This window comes from Myotis nattereri, assembly GCF_964212035.1.
Source record: "Myotis nattereri genome assembly, chromosome: 8".
NCBI lineage: Eukaryota > Metazoa > Chordata > Mammalia > Chiroptera > Vespertilionidae > Myotis > Myotis nattereri.
In genome coordinates this window covers 35,830,479-35,849,271 of record NC_138083.1, presented here as the reverse complement: position 1 = coordinate 35,849,271, position 18,793 = coordinate 35,830,479, and the positions used below count along the sequence as shown (strand labels likewise).

Below are 18,793 nucleotides of genomic sequence, written 5' to 3'. Positions count from 1 at the left end.
CGAAGAGGAAGAAACACTTCCAAACTCTTTTTATGAGGCCAGCATTATCCTAATTCCAAAACCAGATAAAGATATTACAAAGAAAAAGAATTACAGGCCGATATCATTGAACATAGATGCTAAAATCCTCAACAAAATATTAGCAAATCGCATCCAGCAATATATTAAAATATCGTACACCATGATTAAGTGGGATTTATTCCAGGGATGCAAGGCTGGTACAATATTCACAAATCAATAAACATGATACAGCACATAAACAAGTCCTTTATCCATTTTGAGTTTATTTTTGTGTATGGTGTAATTTGGTGGTCTAATTTAATTTTTTGCATGCATCTGTCCAATTTTCCCAACACCATTATAAAAAATAATGCAAGAATAAAAAAAAAACCCTACTTGGTCATAATATATTATCCTTTTAAAAATATTGTTAGAGTCTTGGCCTGTAGGCTCAGTTGGTTGGGTGTTGTCCCATGCACCAAAAGGTTATGAGTTTCATTCCCTATCAGGGCATATACCTGGGTTGGGGGCTCGATGCCTGATAGGAGGCATGAAAGAGGCACCCAATCAATGTTCTGCTCTCACGTCAATGTTTTTTTCTCTCTCCCTTCTCTCTCTCTCTAAAAATCTATTTTAAAATATTTAAAAAAGGACATTGTTGGATTTGAATGACTAAAATTTTGTGAAGAACTTTGCATCTATATTCATGATGTATATTGGTCTTTAATTTTCTTCTTTTGTAATGTGTTTGATTTTGGTATGAGAGTAATCCTAGCTTCACAGGATGAATTGGCACATATCCCCCCCCCCCACCCCCCCGCCCCCCACATTCTTTTTCCGATTTTCTGGAAGAGTTTGTGTGGAATTGGTATTATTTCTTCTTTAAATCTTTGGTAGAATTTACCATGAAGCCATTTAGGCCTGGAATTTTCTTTGTGGTAAGGATTTTAACCATAAACTCAATTTATTTCATAGATTTAGAAATATTGTTATACTAGTGACCCGGTGCACAGATTTGTGCACATTGAAAGGAAATTAATTAGAAGGTGGCCAGTGGGGAGGGACGGGGCAAGATGGGCTGGACATGCCCTGGAACCAATCTCCCATAGTCCCTCCCCGGCATCTGCGGAGTGAGCGGGGTCCCTCTGGCAGGTGGGGTCCCTCAGCTGAAACCAACCAGCTCTCTGACATCCCCTGAAGGGTCCCGGAGTGTGAGAGGGCACTCTGCAAAGTTGCTGTTGTACAGAGTGTGCAGTAAACCAGATTTGGGGCTGACAGTTCCCCAGCAACAACATATCCACAGCCGAAGGTGGAATCGCATGGCCCTGCGAGGAATCGGGCTCCCTCCTCTCTGGTTTTGGGGTGTGTCACCTGAGAAACATCACTGCCATGTCACTGCAGCTTGACAGTTCCTGTGTTGAGTGTCTTCCCCTTGGTGGTCAGTGTGCATCATAGCGACCAGTCAGATGTGCAGGGGACACTTAGCATATTCGCCTTTTATATATATAGAGGATTGGCACATGAATTCATGCATGGGGGCCCATCAAGCTGGGCCAGCGGTGGGGGGAGGGGCCACGGGAAATTGGCTGGCCGGCCCCACCCCCAATTGGGGTGTTGAGGGCTGATGTGGGGGTTGGCTGGGGGGAGGGGCTGTGGGTGGTTGGCCAGCTGGCCCCACCCCCAATCAGGGTGTTGGGGGTGATAGGGGTGGGGCCAGCCAGGGGGAGGGGCCGTGGGTTGTTGATTGGGGTGTTGGGGGCCAATGGGGGGGGCCGGCTCAGAGGAGGGGCTGCGGGTGGTTGGCCAGCCAGTCCTGCCCCCCATCGGGGTATTGGTGGCCAACTGGGGGCTGGGCCGGCCGGGGTTGGGGGCCGATCAGGGCCCGAATCAGGTTGGTTGGCTGCCGCAGTGCACATCATAGCCATCGGTCATTTTGGTCGTCTTGGTCATTCCACCGTTCGGGTCGCTAAATATATATATATAAGCTTTTTTGAGTAAACTTTGGTAGTTTTTGAGTTCCAAGGAATTTATCTAATTTCATGTAAATTGCTGAGCTATTGGCATAAAGTTTTTTTAAGTTGTTTTTCATATTTCCTTTTATTCTTTTAATATCTGTAGAATCTCTAGTGATTTTCTCTCATTACTAAGTTGGTAATTTATATCTTCCCTCTTTTTTTCTAATCAGTCTGGCTACAGGTTTGTCAAATTTTTAAAAACGTTTTTAGGAACCAGCTTTTGTTTTCATTTATTTTTCTCTATTGTTTTTTATTTAATTTGTTTTGATCTTTATTATTTCCTCTTTTCCTCAACTTCATTATTTTCTCTTATCTGCTTACCTGAGTTTCATTTGCTCTTTTTTCCCTAGCTCTTTAAGGTCATTTGAGAACTTTCTCCTCTTTCAACATAGGAACTTAGCACTAGAAGTTTCCAAGTACTACTTATTGCTATCCATAAATTTTATTCAATTCAAAATATTTATAATTTATCTTTTGATTTCTTCTTTGACTTGTGGCTTATTTAGAAGTATGTTATTTCGTTTCCAAATATTTGGGTAATTTTTATAGATCTTTCTGTTATTTTTAATTTAATTACATTGTGGTCAAAGGATATATCTTGTGTGACTTAAGTCCTTTAAAATTTATTGGGACTTATTTTATGGTCCATTATATTGTTAATCATGGCAACTATTTTCTGTGCACCTAGAAAGAATGTGTATTCTTTGGTTTTGTGAAATAAGTACAGGAAACTGCAAGATTGGGACAATGAATTCTGAAAAACCCTTTATGGCCAAGGCTAAAAAATAGACTTAATAAAATATTAATCTTCAAAAGCTGTCAGTGTTTGGTAAAAGCAGGATTCAGATGACAAATAAATCATGAATTAGAACTACTTATGGGGCTTTCAATTTTTTACAAGCCTCAAGTAAAGATTTGTACAGTGTTAAAAACAGGAGTGTTCAGTTACTCGAGGTCAATTACTTCAACAAGCTGCCCCTTCCACAAAATACCGACTTCTGCGCATGGGCCACGAAGTTTCGATCGCACTGCACGTGGTGTTTTGTGGAAGAGCCACACTGAAGGGGCCAAAGAGCTGCATGTGGCTCGCGAGCTGCGGTTTGCCGACCAGGGCCCTATCTGATTTGGCTCAGTGGATAAAGCGTTGGCCTATGGACTGAAGGGTTCTGGGTTCAATTCCAGTCAAGGGCATATGCCTAGGTTGCAGGCTCAATCCCCAGTGTGGAGCATGCAGGAGGCTCTCTCTCATCATTGATGTTTCTCTTTCTCGCCCTCTCCTTTCCTCTCTGAAATCAATAAAAATGTATATTTAAAAATTGTAAAGATTGTTATATACTCTTGATGAACAGACCTCTTTCTTATTAATCCTAGTAATAATCTTTGCCTTAAAATATATTTTATTTGATATTAAAAGAGCCATTTCAACTTTATTTTGTTAGTGCTAGTATATCTTTTTTTCATTATTTTACCTTTAACTTATTTGTGTTTTTATATGTAAAGTCAGCTTCTTGGAGGAAATTTGTAGCTGGGTCTTGCTTTTCTACCCAATCTGACAATTTCTGCCTTTTACTATTGATGTTTAGATCATTTACATTTAATGTGATTATTTATATAACTGAATTTAAATCAATCATTTTGTTCATTTGCTATTTATTCCATGTGTTCTTTGTTTCCCTTTTCTGCTTTCTTTTGGATTAACTGAATAATTTTATTATTTTATCTCCTTCATTGGTTTATTATAATTATTTATTAAGTTATTTTATTAGTGGCTTTAGAGTTTAAAGTATACAACTTTAGCTTATCACAATCTACCTTGAAGTGACACTATATCACTTCACATCCTATATAATAAAAGGCTAATATGCAAATCAACCAAATGACGGAATAACCGGTTGCTATGACGCACACTGACCACTAGAGGGCAGACGCTCAACACAGGAGCTGCCACCTGGTGATCAGTGCGCTCCCACAGGGGGAGCGCTGCTCAGCCACAAGTTGAGCTGGTGAGCGCAGCAGTGGTGGCGGGAGCATCTCCCACCTCCGTGGCAGCGCTAAGCATGTCCAACTGCAGCTTAGGCCCGCTCCCCGTGGGCCTAAGCTGTCAGTCAGACATCCCCCAAGGGCTCCTGAACTGATAAAGGGTGGAGGCCGGGCTGAAGGACCCCCCCCCACCCCCACCCCCAGTGCACGAATGTCATGGACTGGGCCTCTAGTATAGTATAAGAACCTTAATACAGTATACTTCCCTTTTTCCTTTGTGGACTTAGTATTGAGTCATACATTTTACTTCTGTAGAAGCACAATTATTTTTGTTTTAAAAGGCTGAACTGTTTATTTTACTACAACCACAAATGGGGGTAAAAGTTGAACTATCTTTTAAAGATATTTAAAAATAAGAAAATAAATATTTTCTATTTACCCACTGGAGTTGCCATATTTGGTACTCTTTTTTCCTAATGTATATATAAGCTTTCCATTTGGTATTATTTTTCTTCTGCCTGAAAAACTTCCATTAATATTTCTTATATATTGTAGAATTATACACCTGAAACCTATATCATTTTATTTACCATCATCTGAATAAATTCAATAATTTTTTTAAAAGAAAAAAACCATTTCTTGTGATGCAGCTCTGTTGGTGATTAAGTCCTTCAATTTTTTAAAATTGAAGTCTTTATTCCACTTTAATTTTTTGAAAAATATTTTTTTCTGGGTATGGAATTCTAAGCTGTCAAGATTCCTCCCCCCACCCCAGTACTTTATAAATGTTCTTCCACTGTCTTCTGATTTTCATTATATTAAGAAATCTGATATTGTTTTTATCTTTGTTCTTTTGTATACATTGTGCCTTTTCCCTGTGACTGCTGTTAAATTTTTCTTTTTATCATGGGTTTTAAAAAATTTGATTATGTTGTTCCTTGCTATAGTTTTCTTCATGTTTCCAACTGTAAGGCTCAATTGTTTTCTATTTCTCGGGGATCATTGGCTTTCATAACCTGGTGTCCATTGAAACCACTGTTTCATATTTTTTAAAAATATATTTTATTGATTTTTTACAGAGAGAAAGGGAGAGGGATAGAGATTAGAAACATCGATGAGAGAGAAACATGGATCAGCTGCCTCCTGCACACCCCTACTGGAGATGTGCCCGCAACCAAGGTAAATGCCCTTGACCAGAATCAAACCTGGGACCTTTCAGTCCGCAGGCCAACGCTCTATCCACTGAGCCAAACCTGTTACAGCATTGTTTCATATATTTTTTCCCAATTCTTAGTTGTTTCAGGTGAAAGGTTAAATCCGGTCCCAATTATTCATGTTGGTTGATTGTATTCATTCTGTTTGAAATAACAAAATTATACTCCTGTGACAGTCGTCTATACTATACTAAACTCTTAACACTAGCATAGTTGATGAATTGATAGTATATACCTCTTAGGGGAAGTAATCAAGTATCAAAAGTTTGCCTTTGGAGTTAAAGTCCGTCAATTTGTGTTTAAATTCTCTATCATTAACTTGCTATGTAACCATAGGTAGGAAATTTTAGCTCCTTGAACCTGTTTATTACTAAGTTGTGATTATTGAAGTAAATAATAAAAAATCTCTATCCATAGTAAAACTCAATATATGGTAGCTGTTATTATCAAAGACACTTGTCTGACTAGTACTATCAGTTTCTGAATAAGTATTCAAATTATTAAACTATAAACTAAGTATGGACATTGCTCCTTAATTGCAAAGCTTTTGCTTGTCTTAAAATTAAATTTTGTGACTTTATTGGATGGCACTATCTTGCAGACAATTTATGATGAAGTTGTTTTTTTTTTAAAATATATTTTATTGATTTTTTACAGAGAGGAAGGGAGAGAGATAGAGAGTTAGAAACATCGATGAGAGAGAAACATGGATCAGCTGCCTCCTGCACATCTCCTACTGGGGATATGCCCGCAACCCAGGTACATGCCCTTGACCGGAATCGAACCTGGGACCTTTCAGTCCGCAGGCCGACGCTCTATCCACTGAGCCAAACCGGTTTCGGCATGATGAAGTTTTTTAATAGGACTGCTTGATTAAACCAAATTTACATTCATAATGGCCCAAGAAAATTCACTAGCTAATTAATATACAGTGGGGCCTTGACTTACAAGTTTAATTCGTTCCGTGATGGAGCTCGTAACTCAAATTATTTGTATGTCAAATCTTAAAGTGAACAAGTGAGACACGTGATGCTGGGCTGATGTTGTGGCGTTCACTGTGACGTTCGCTGCGCCAACTAGCGGTGGGGTATCTGAAGCTGGCTCGTAACCCAAATTTTAGCTCGCAACTCAAAGCAAAAAATTGGCTGAGAGAAGGCTCATATCTCGAAAAACTCGTTAGTCGGGACACTCGTAAGTCAAGGCCCCACTGTAAATTATGTACATAATATACAAATAGAGTGTTTCAGCCAATCTAGTCAGTCAACATATGAGACACATGTTCTAAAAAACAGTTGTAGATCTAGTTACTAAATAAATAATTAAAAATCAATGGTATTTGTATATACTAACAATGACTTAAAAACTCTAATGGTAAAATAAAAATACCTCATTCACAGTTGAAAGAATTTTAAAAATATAATAAATAGGAATACATTTAGGCAATTATATATAAGGATGTATACTAAAAGGCTATAAACTCTACTGAGAGACATAAAAACAACCTGAATACATGGGAAAACGGCTATTTTCCTTGATTGTAAGAATTGTTATGATTTTAAATTTCCCCATATTAATATATAAATTTAACATAATCTCCATCTAAATTCCCATTTATTTATTTATTTATTTATTTTTTTGTAAATGCCTCTCAGGTTCATTTGAGAAAAGCTGTAGAATAACCAAGAAAATACAAAAAAGAAGAGGTTGAATACACTCTATGAGATATAAGCTATAGTGATTTTAATTGTGTGGTACTGGAATGGGAATAGGTCAATAGAACCAAGTAAAGTCAATAGCATAACAAAGATGAGTATATTTCACAAAGCCTAGTGGAAAGGCTGCAGGAAGTATAAAAATGAAAAAGATGAGTATCCAATCTTGAATGAAGGTTGAGATAAGAATACAACTTTTAATATAAAATAAAAAGAATTAAGTGGCATAAGGGATATTTAACTAAGGAACTATATAAATTCAAAGGCAGGAGAAAAAGTCTTGGTTAGGTCTGTCAAGCTTTGAATGCTGGGCCTTGTTTCATCTCACAGATTGTCAGTCCTTCCTGGTTGTGCAACTTCAACTGGATTTAGGCCATTCTGGGAGCCACAGGGTATACTCCACCACACCTGTAAGTCATTTCACTAGAGTTGCCAGAGGTCCTGGGGGGACAATCCCAGGAGCCCTCTTTTGTTGTCTTGCTTGATTTTCTCAAGCAAGTCCATTCTGCTAGGTCCCTGAATTTGGACAGCCCCTTTCTTTTTCACTCCAGTCCCTATGGGGTTATTTAAGAAAATGTATTCATTTTCCATTCACTGATTTATTACTATGTTATGACGATCATTATTAAGAACTCCTTGGATGTCTATAAGCCTTTAAAGCCATTCAGACAATAAGCCTACTTAAGCCAATCTGCTGAAATAGGAGTATCTCTTTCTCCTTCACTGCCAGTGGAGCAGAATGGTCTTAATTGCAAAGAACAGCCTGGAAGTCCTGAGGCTGGGTGTGGTGAAGTCACATGGGTGCAATTGAGAGGCATATGCTGCCTGAGGAGGTCTGTCAAGCTTATCTTTCCCTAAATGTTTCTGAAAGGGTTTCCTGAACACCTTTTGCATTAGCATCACCTTAAGAGCTTGTTAAACATTCCTTGGTCCCTCTTCAGATTTGCAAGTCAGGATCTCAGGCTCCAGGTTTTTAAAATATATATATATTTAAATATATTTTTATTGATATCAGAGAGGAAGGGAGAGGGAGGGAGAGATAGAAACATCAATGGTGAGAGAGAATCATTAATTGACTGCCTCCTGCATGCCCCCTACTGGGGATCGAGCCTTCAACCCAGGCATGTGCCCTTGACCAGAATCAAACCAGGGACCGACCCTTCAGTCCACAGGCTGACACTATCCACTAAACCAAACTAGTTAGGGCTAAAAGATATATATTTTTTAATTTAACTTTATTGTTAAAAGTATTACAGATATCACCTTTTCCCCCCTCACTGACCCCTCTAGCCCGCCCCCACTACCCTCCCCAGGCCTTCACCACACTATTGTTTGTGTCCATGGGTTATGCATATATGCATATAAATTCTTCGGCTAATCTCTTCCCACCCATTCACCCACCCCAGCTTCCCTCTGAGATTTGACAAACAAGCTTCTCTGCATGTTCAACTCCTAAAATGCCCCCTGCTCTATTTCTAGTTTTTGAGTTGCTCAATCTGATAAATACTGTCCTCTAAACCAGCAATTTTCAGCCTTTTTCATCTCATGGCACACACATATAAACTAGTTACTAAAATTTTGTGGCACGCCAACATATATATATTTTTTGCTGAACTGAAAAAAAAACAAGTATAATTTTGATTCATTCATACTGGGCAGCAATTGTGCTAGTTGTCATTTTTTTATTTGACAATCTAAGGGAAAAGAGGTTAGTGTCCCTGACTAAATAGTCAGGTATTGCATATTTAAAAAATTCTTGCAGCATACTGGTTGAAAATCATTGCTCTAAACAATGATTCTCAGAGTTCTTAGCAGTTTGTTTTTTTAAAAAATATATTTTATTGATTTTTTACAGAGAGGAAGGGAGAGAGATAGAGAGTTAGAAACATCGATGAGAGAGAAACATGGATCAGCTGCCTCCCGCACATCTCCCACTGGGGATATGCCCGCAACCCAGGTACATGCCCTTGACCGGAATCGAACCTGGGACCCCTCAGTCCGCAGGCCGACGCTCTATCCACTGAGCCAAACCGGTTTCGGCCTTAGCAGTTTTAAAAAGATATTTCATGCCCACCAGTGTGGCTCAGTGGTTGAGTATAGACCTATGAACCAGGTCATAGTTCTATTCTAGGTTGGGGCACATGCCTGGGTTGTGGGCTCAATCCCCAGTGTGGGGTATGCAGGAGGCAGCTGATCAATGATTCTCTGTCATCATTGTTTCTGTCTCTCTTCCCTCTTCTCCTCCCTGAAGACAATAAAAATATATTAAAAAATATATATTTCACAAGTGTTGAGCCCTAAACCTCGCTGGAAGACACCTAAGGCCTGGGCTACTTATTAGCTGCAGATCACAGCAGTAATAGCTTCATCCTCAGTCTGCAGCTTTTTTTCATTTCCCTTCCTCTCTGTAGTCTACCATTCCCAACCTAACTTCTTTTATGCTTCGTAAGCTGTAACTAAGCATTTCCTAAGGCAAAAATTGATAACCTGGAAGTTAAGATTCTCTATATCCACAAGCCCTGTCCTTTCTTTTAATTGCTTTTGCCATACCCTAGAAACCCTTATCACCATAATTAGGCTCACATACAGGCTAGAGTTAGTCTGTATAACAGTCTTCCCTCTCTCATATCTTTCCCCCTATTTTTTCCTCCCACCTGCTCAAAAGCTTAAAAGGAGTCTTTGTATAACTATATCAAGTCTAAACCTTTTGCTTTCCAGGCCCTTTGTAATCTATCCCATTTTTATTATCAGACTTTATTTCCCATTATTCCATATATGCTTTCCATTCACTGACCACAAATATGTCTTGTTAATTTCAACCCATGGGCCAGATTCATCTCGGTGTCCTAGAGTGGTATAAGGAAACAGGGTAGGTTTCCAACAAATATGAACCAATTGACTCAATAGTTGGCATTTGTTTCTTTTTCAATGCCCTGATTTATTACTATGTTATGACAATCATTATTAAGAACGCTTTGGATGTCTCTAAGGCTTTAAATCCTTCAAATCTCATATTCTGCTTGAAGACTTCCCCAGTTTTTCCAACTCTTGTGACCTATTAGTTAGGGGGTTGGGTGGGGGACCAAAGAAAAGAAGGAAGGAAGGGAGAGAGGGGAGGGAAGGTAGGAGAAAGTAAGGGTGGGAATAAAGAAGGAAGGCAGGATAGATAAAAGGAATAGGTAAATTCCTCACAAGAGAATGGGCTTTAGAAGTTGCAAAGCAAAGGGAAAAGAAGGAAAGGTTTGTGGTCTGATAGTTCCCACTGTGAAGGTGTTCAGGGAACAGCACAGTCATAGAATATTCATTGGCTTTCTATGGTGCCACATAAACCTGTACCATTCTGTTCAAAACACATTTAATGCCAGTGTCCCTTGCTAAGTGTTTCAGATGCATTCATTGTGCCAACCCCATGGTAGTTCAGGAGCCATTTCTTCCTGCTTCTTTGATGCCCCATATTGAGCTACATGCCCTTCTCCATGCTCCCATGACACCCATATGCTTACTTTTAACTCACTATCTTATAATGAAAGTGCCTGTTTGTAAGTTTGACTCATCCTTAGACTGTGAGTTTCATGAAAGAAGGTTCAGCCTTCTTTGTCTCTATTCTCTGTACATTTTTTTAAATCCTCACCTGAGGATATTTTTCCATTGATATTTAGAAGGAGTGAAAGAGAAAGGAAAAAATAGAGAGAAATATTGATGTGAAAGAAACACATCGATTGGTTGCCTCCTGCATGAGACCTAACCAGCGCCTGGGCTGGTGAGGAGCCTGCAATTGAGGTACATGCCCTTGATCGGAATTGAACCTGGGACTCTTCAGTCTGCAGACTGATGCTCTATCCACTGAGCCAAACCAGCTAGGGCTTCTCTGTACCTTTTATGGGTATGTAGATTCTGTAGATGCTACACAAATGGCCTCTGAAATAACTAGACTGTGAACTTTGGAGGGTGAAGACCATGTTTTATACTTCTTGTCTTTGTATTCTGAATAATCAGCTCAGTGTTTAGGTGTTCAGAAAAAGTTTATTAGTGTGAACATTTCTGTGCTCTGTTATTCTCAACACTCACACATCACCTTACCCTTGGTCATCAAACCCTAGTAACTGAGCATTTAGTATGTGCTCAGCAGACTCTTATTCACTGAGATTAATGCTGTTGGCCACTGAGAGAAACAATAAACAAATTTATTAATTATACTTCTGTTTAGAAACTCTACTGCAGAGTCTATCTGTTTAAATAAGAACTGCCTCTCTTTCAGACTTTCAGAGAATAGAGTTTGGAACCAGGCAGAATTAGATTTGATTCTTGGCTCTGCAAATGCACTAGCCATTTGAGCCTGGGTAGGGCTTTAAATTAAAAATGAAGATAACAGCCCAGCTGGCGTGGCTCAGTGGTTGAGTGTCGACCTATGACCCAGGAGGTCACAGGTTCTATTCCTGATCAGGGCACATGTGGGTTGTGGGCTCGATCCCCAGTGTGGGGTGTGCAGAGGCAGCCAATCAATGATTCTCTCTCATCATTGATGTTTCTATCTCTCTCTCCCTCTCCCTTCCTCTCTGAAATCAATAAAAATATTTTTAAAAAAATGAAGATAACAGTACCTATTCTGTAAGATTATTATAATAATTAAATATAAATATATGTACAGAGTGAAGAAAAGTCGGTTTACAGAAGATGACAAATAATACAAACACATAATACAGTAATTAACCTACACTAATAAAAGACAAAGATGCTAATTGACCGTACCTTTGTTACGACCAAGCCACACCCACCAGCCAATCAGAGTGACTATATGCAAATTAACCCAACCAGGATGGCGGCCGGCAGCCATGGAGATGCAGCAAGCAGGAGGCTTGGTTGCCCCGGCGATGGAGGAAGCCAAGCTTCCCGCCAGCCCTGAGCTGGCTGAGGCCTCCAATAAAGGCAACAAAGTTTCAATTATAGAAGACAAATAAATCCCAGATACCTGCTTCCAGCCAGCCTCCACTGAGAGCTTGGGTGGCTGGGGGCTGTGGCCAGCCTGAAAACAGCCATCAACCCCTCAGCCAGGATGGCACACCCTCATGGGGTGAGGGTCCCTGCTGGGGGGCTTGGCCAGCCTGCAAACAGCCATCAGCTCCTCACCCAGGCTCTCCAGGCACCCCAGCGGGGACCCTTACCCTGAAGGGACTGTGGCCAGCCTGCAAACAGTCATCAGCCCCTCACCCAGGCTGGCAAGGCACCCCAGCAGGAGCCCCCAACCTGAAGGGGCTGTGGCCAGCCTGCAAACAGCCATTAGCTCCTCACCCAGGATGGCCACACCCTCATGGGGTAAGGGTCCCCACTGGGGGCCTTGGCCAGCTTACAAACAGCCATCAGCCCCTCACCTAGGATGGTCACACCCTCATGGGGTGAGGGTCCCCACTGGGGGCCTTGGCCAGCCTGCAAACAGCCATCAGCCCCTCACCCAGGCTGGCCAGGCACCCCAGTGGCACCCCCACCCTGATCCGGGACACCCTTCAGGGCAAACCAGCCGGCCCCCACCCATGCACCAGGCCTCTATCCTATATAATAAAAGGGTAATATGCAAATTGACCCTAAAAGCAGAGCGACTGGGAATCACTGGTCACTATGATACACACTGACCAGCAGGAGACAGACACTCAATGCAAGAGCTGCCCCCTGGTGGTCAGTGTGCTCCCACAGTGGGAGCTATGCTCAGCCACAAGCCAGGCTGATAGCTGCCAGTACAGCAGTGGTGGTGGGAGCCTCTCCTGCCTCCTCAGCAGCGCTAAGGATGTCCAACTGCAGCTAGGCCTGCTCCCCGCTGGCAAGTGGACATCCTCTGAGGGCTCCCGGGCTGCCAGAGGGATGTCTGACTGCCAGCTTAGGCCCAATCCTCCAGGGAGTGGGCCTAAGCCAGCAGGTGGTCATCCCCCGAGGGGTCCCAGACTGCGAGAGGGCACAGGCTGGGCTGAGGGACCCTCCCGAGTGCACAAATTTTTGTGCACCGGGTCTCTAGTAAATAAATAATACAAGAATAAATTCTGTGTTTTGCATACTCACAACTATAAACCTACTTTTGACCATGCCTGTATATACTTGGCACATAATAGGCATTAACCAAAGTTAGCTCTTGCTTTTTGATCCTGTCCTTCCTCAAGAAGTCCTACCTTTCCACACAGTATCCAGTGAATTACATATTATCTAGTTTAGCCTAAGGTTAGGTTTCACACTATCTGAGTGTGCAATATGGATGTGTTTAGGTGTGTGTATGGATGTCTATATGGTTACTTATGTGCACACATCTGTGTACAAGAGCCATAGGTTTCCAGTTTTCCTTACATTTTATCTGAGAAACTTCAGAGACTTAAGTTAAAATTGCCAATTAGGGCACATTCTCCTCTTGTTGCTTTCACCTCCACCAACCTGATTTCACCTGTTAAATGGCAGCACAGCAAGAAGTCCCTGGTGTTAAGCTAGGGTGAGCAGATTCCACTATGAACATCTAAAAGCAAATAGGAGGAGTACTCTCCAGTATTATCCAGCAAAAAACCCACATGCTGCTACAGCACAATAATGGAAAAACGATGAGTGGGTAATGCCGCTTTGCCTCAGTGGAGCTGGGTAAATATAATGAGTAGAGGAATGTTTTCTCCCCTTTTATAAGGCACAGTTTTGGTGAGCAGCTCCAAACACCACGTTCTGTTTGTGGCCTGTCTCATGTTGGCCTGAAGGTCTGTGGTAATTTTCACCACCAATAATGCAAAAGCCAAACTTCCAGGCTAGCAATTTCAATGCCTCTAAGTATTTTCCAATTATTTCCAGAATAATTAGGAAAGTATGAAAATATTTTACAAAACAAAGTTCATTTTAATTAACTTATATTTAAAAAGTGTACGTCAGAGAGTTCCATCTACAGCAAAGGCTGAATAAGTGGGCTATTACAGATAAACTTCTTGCTGAGAACAATTGGAAAATGTAGATAATTATTATTTTCTTAAACATCAATTTGAAGGCATAAGAAAGCTACCCAAAGCAATGAGAATTTGCTGGCCCAAGATCTGGAAGGAAAGAGAAGCCAAGGAAAGTGAACCTGGTGTTTGGGAAAACTTATCCTAAAGATAGTTATTGATTCCAAAAACAAAGGCAGCATTGAGAAGCTGAAAGAGCTTTCAGCAATTTCCCAGCTTTGAATGGCAACACAAAAATTATAGTAAAGAGCCTGAAAAGAAGAAAGAGCCCTGGTAAACATCCCAGGTTTTCTACTGAGACCATGATCGATTTCACCCTAGGACAGTGATGGCGAACCTTTTGAGCTTGGCGTGTTAGCATTTTGAAAAACCCTAACTTGCCCTAACTGGTTTGGCTAAGTGGATGGAGCGTCGGCCTGCGGACTCGAGGGTCCTGGGTTCAATTCCGGTCAAGGGCGTGTGCCTTGGTTGCGGGCACATCCCCAGTGGGGAGTGTGCAGGAGGCAGCTGATTGATGTTTCTCTCTCATCGATGTTTCTAACTCTCTATCCCACTCCCTTCCTCTCTGTAAAAAATCAATAAAATGTATTTTAAAAAAAGAAAAACCCTAACTTAACTCTGGTGCCGTGTCACATATAGAAATTTTTTTATATTTGTAACCATAGTAAAACAAAGATTTATATTTTTGATATTTATTTTATATATTTAAATGCCATTTAACAAAGAAAAATCAACCAAAAAATGAGTTCGCGTGTCACCTCTGACACGCGTGTCATAGGTTCGCCATCACTGCCCTAGGATAAGGGTAATTGACTAGCCCTGATAAAGACTAAAGCCCAGCTTTGCATTAAAAAAAAAATGTTTTTATTGATTTTTTAGAGAGAAAGGAAGAGGGAGAGAGAGAAACATCAATGACAAAGAGAAACATTAATTAACTGCCTCCTGCGTGCTCCTTACTGGTGATCAAGCCCATAACCTGGGCATCAGTGCTCCGACCAGGAATCCAAGTGACTTCTTGGTACATGGGATGATGCTCAACCAACTGAGCCATACTGGCCAGGGCCCAGCTTTGAATTCCTGAAACATTTATTAGATAAAGTTATGTAGCCCCTAAGCTTTCTGATTGATAGAAACAAAAGTAATCCCTCTCTGAAGGGAAATAACATCATATAGAACCTCAAATCAATTCTGAAGTTCAGCGAGTTTTTTTGTTTTAAAAAATTGATAATGTGGTTCTAAAATTTTTATGGGAATGCGAAGGACTTAGGACCTAGAATAATCAAAATGATATTGAAAAAAGAAAACCAAAGTTAGAGTACTTATATTTCTGAGTTCAAGATTTAATATATAATTACATCAGGCTTAAAATAGAAGTAGATAGAAATAGATTAATAAACAGAATCAAGTCCAGAAGTAAACCCAGATACATAGTTAATTATCAACCAAGACACCCAATCAATTCATTAGGGAAAGGAAAGTCTATTTAACAATTTGTGCTGAAACAACTGGATATGTCTATGGGAAGAGAATTCTGACCCCTTCTGCACTCCATATACAAAAATTAATTCAAGATGGATCACAGACCTAAATGTAAAATTTAGAACCATAAAGCTTCTAAAAAATATCTTTGCAACCATAGAGTAGTCAAAGCTTTTTAGGCATAACATAAAATGTACTAATCATAAAAATAAGTGAAATATTGAACTTCAAGAAAATTTTGCTCATGAAAAGAATAATCATTTTGAGAATGAATAATCAAGCAACAGACTGGGGGAAAAACACTCCAATACATTCATGTGGCAAAAGATTTGTATTAACAACATACAAAAAACTCCTACAGGATAACTCCAGGAAGATGGTGGAGTAATAAGTATAAGGAATATGCCTCCCCACCTACACAACAACTGCATTGAAAGAATCTGTCTAATGCAACTATGTGGGAACTCTGGAGTCTACTGAAGGTTACAACTTCCAAGGAAAGTCTAGGGGAGTAAATTGCTGTTAATTTTGGCTTTTACACAGTAGCAGCTACCTGTGGCAAACAGCTATTCGCCTGTTCCTGGAGGAGCTCTCACATAGCTTGCAGGAACCAGGGTGGGCAAAAAGGATCCTATCCTCCTTTGTGGACTGAACAAAGAGATGATTCGTGAACCTGGTGGGACAGAACAGGATGGTGTGAGATTCCATCATGATACTCAAAACAGTGTGCAATTTAAAACTTACAAATTGTTTATTTCTGGAATCTTCCATTTAGTACTTTTGGACTGTCGTTTGCTCTGGGTAACTGAAACTATGGAAAGCAAAACTGTGGTTAAGCCCTGACCAGTTTGGCTCAGTGGATAGAGCGTTGGCCTACGGACTGAAGGGTCCCAGGTTTGATTCCGGTCAAGGGCATGTACCTTGGTTGCAGGCACATCCCCAGTGGGGGGTGTGCAGGAGGCAGCTGATCGATGTTTCTCTCTCATTGATGTTTCTAGCTCTCTATCCCTCTCCCTTCCTCTCTGTAAAAATAAAATAAAATAAAATATATTTTTAAAAAAACTGTGGTTAAGCAGAACTGCTGTAAACCAATGGGATCTAACAGACATACAGAGGACACTCTTCACAAAAAGAGTATAGGTATTCTTCTCAAGTGCTCATGGTACACTTTCCAGGATAGATAATATGTTAGGACACAAATTAAGTCTCAAGAAATGTAGAAAGATAGATGTCAAAATCTCTTCTCCAATCACAACGGGATAAAGTTAAAAATCAATAAGATATATTTTTAGGATCAATAATATAAGTAAAACTAGAAAATAAAAAAAACTGGAAATTAAACAACACACTGTCCTGGTTGAGTGGCTCATTTGGTTGAAGCATCGTCCCGTACACCAAAAGGCTGTGGGTTCAATCAGGGCACATATCACATCCTAGGTTGTGGGTTTGATCCCCGGTTGGGGTGTGTATGGGAGGCCACCTATCGATGTTTCTGTCTCTCTCTTTCTCTCTCTCTCTCCTCTCTCTCTCTCCTCTCTCTCCTCTCTCTCTCTCCTCTCTCTCCTCTCTCTCTCTCTCTCTCTCTCTCTCTCTCTCTCTCTCTCCTTTCCTCTAAAAACAAAACAAAACAAAACAAAACAAAACAAAACAAAACAAAAACACACTTTTGATCCATTAAACCAATGGATCAAAGAAGAAGCCACAGGGAAATTACAAAATACTTAGAAACAAATGAAAACAAAAACACCACATACAAACATTTATGAGAAGTAGCAAAAGCAGTGTCAACAGGGAAATTTATAGCTATAAATGCTTACATTAAAAAATAAGAAAGATCTAGCTGGGTTGGCTCAGTGGATAGAGCATCGGCCTGCAGGCTGAGGGTCTCAGGTTCGATTCCAGTCAAGGGCATATGCCTGGGTTGCAAGCTCTATCCCTAGTGGGGTGCATGCAGGAGGCGGCTGACCAATGATTCTTTCTCATCATTGATGTTTCTAACTCTCTCCCTCTCCCTGCCTCGTGAAATCAATAAAAATATATTTAAAAATAAAAAAATAAAAATAAAAAAGATCTAGATAGTGCCCTCGGTGGTCCTAGATCTGTCTCTTGCTTCAACAGTGTTTGGACAGAACAGACCCAGGGACGCTCCTTCTTCCAGCCTCTGATCACTCACTCCCCAGTGTCTTATCCAGTCACCATCTTCAGAACCACCTCAGACACCAGCCAACACACCAGGTTTTTTTTTCCTTCCCACCTTACCTCCTTATTGTTGGAAAGTCATGAGCTCCCAAATTCGTCAGAATTATTCCACTGAGGTGGAGGCTGTTGTCAACTGTCAACCACTTGGCCAACCTGTATCTGCGGGCTTCCTACACCTATCTCTCTCTGAGCTTCTATTTTGACTGCGATGATGTGGCTCTCCAGGGCACGCGCCACTTCTCCCGTGAGTTGGCTGAGAAAAAGTTTGAGGGTGCTGAGCATCTCTTAAAGATGCAAAACTAGCAGGCTGCATTCTCTTCCAGGATGTGCTGAAGCCTCCCCAAGATGAGTGGGCAAAACTCAGGATGCATGGAAGCCACCTTGGCCTTGGAGAGGAACCTGAACCAGGCCCTTTTGGAGCTGCATGCCCTGGATTCTACCTGCGCAGACCCTCATCTCTGACTTCCTAGAGAACCACTTCCTGGATGAGGAGGTGAAACTCATCAAGAAAATGGGCAACCACCTGACTAACCTCCACAGGCTGGCCGGCCCCCAGGCTGGGCTGGCCAGTATCTCTTTGGAAGGCTCACTCTCAAGCACAACTAGAAGCCTTTGGAGCCCAGAAGCTTTTGAGGGGTCCGTCTGCATTCCTCTGGTGTTTGGCTTTTGCCTGAGTCTCTCCCCCTAACTACTAGCCATTCTTTTAGCCACCCTGAAGCCCTCTCCTATGCATTGAAACAAATAAAAACAATAAAGCTGCTTGCAGCAAGAAATAAATAAATAAATAAATAAATAAATAAATAAATAAATAAAATAAGATCTTAAATCACAACTTAACTTTACAATTTAAGGAACTAGAAAAAGAACAGACAAAACCAAAGCTAAAAGGAAATAATGAAGATTAGATCAGAGATAAATAAAATAAGTAATGGAGCTCTGAAAGATTGCGGGTTTCATTCCCAGTCAGGCCATATACCTAGGTTGCTGGTTCGATCTCCCATCCAGCATGTTCAGTGTATACAGTTTTGGCCTAACAACTGAAGGGTTCCCAGTTCGATTCCGGTAAAGGGCACATTGGGTTGCGGGCTCAGTCCCCAATGGGGGATGTGCAGGAGGCAGCTAATCAATGATTCTCTCTCATCATTGATGTTTCTCTCTCTCTTTCTCTCCCTCTCTGAAATCAATAAAAATATCTTTAAAAAATAAAAGCAATAAAAAAAGAAAAACAATTGAGAAAG

The 18,793-nt window shown here is 40.8% G+C and overlaps 1 protein-coding gene and 1 pseudogene across 2 annotated transcripts in view; one reads left to right on the top strand and one right to left on the bottom strand.

Annotated features, from left to right (window-relative positions):
* Nucleotides 1-18,793, bottom strand: part of ASIP (agouti signaling protein) — a 73,750-nt gene that overhangs the window by 39,266 nt on the left and 15,691 nt on the right. The gene's annotated exons all lie outside the window — the stretch shown is intronic.
* On the top strand, nucleotides 17,636-18,161 carry LOC308523881 (ferritin light chain-like; annotated as a pseudogene). Its single transcript has one exon. The product of its transcript is annotated as a ferritin light chain-like (transcript).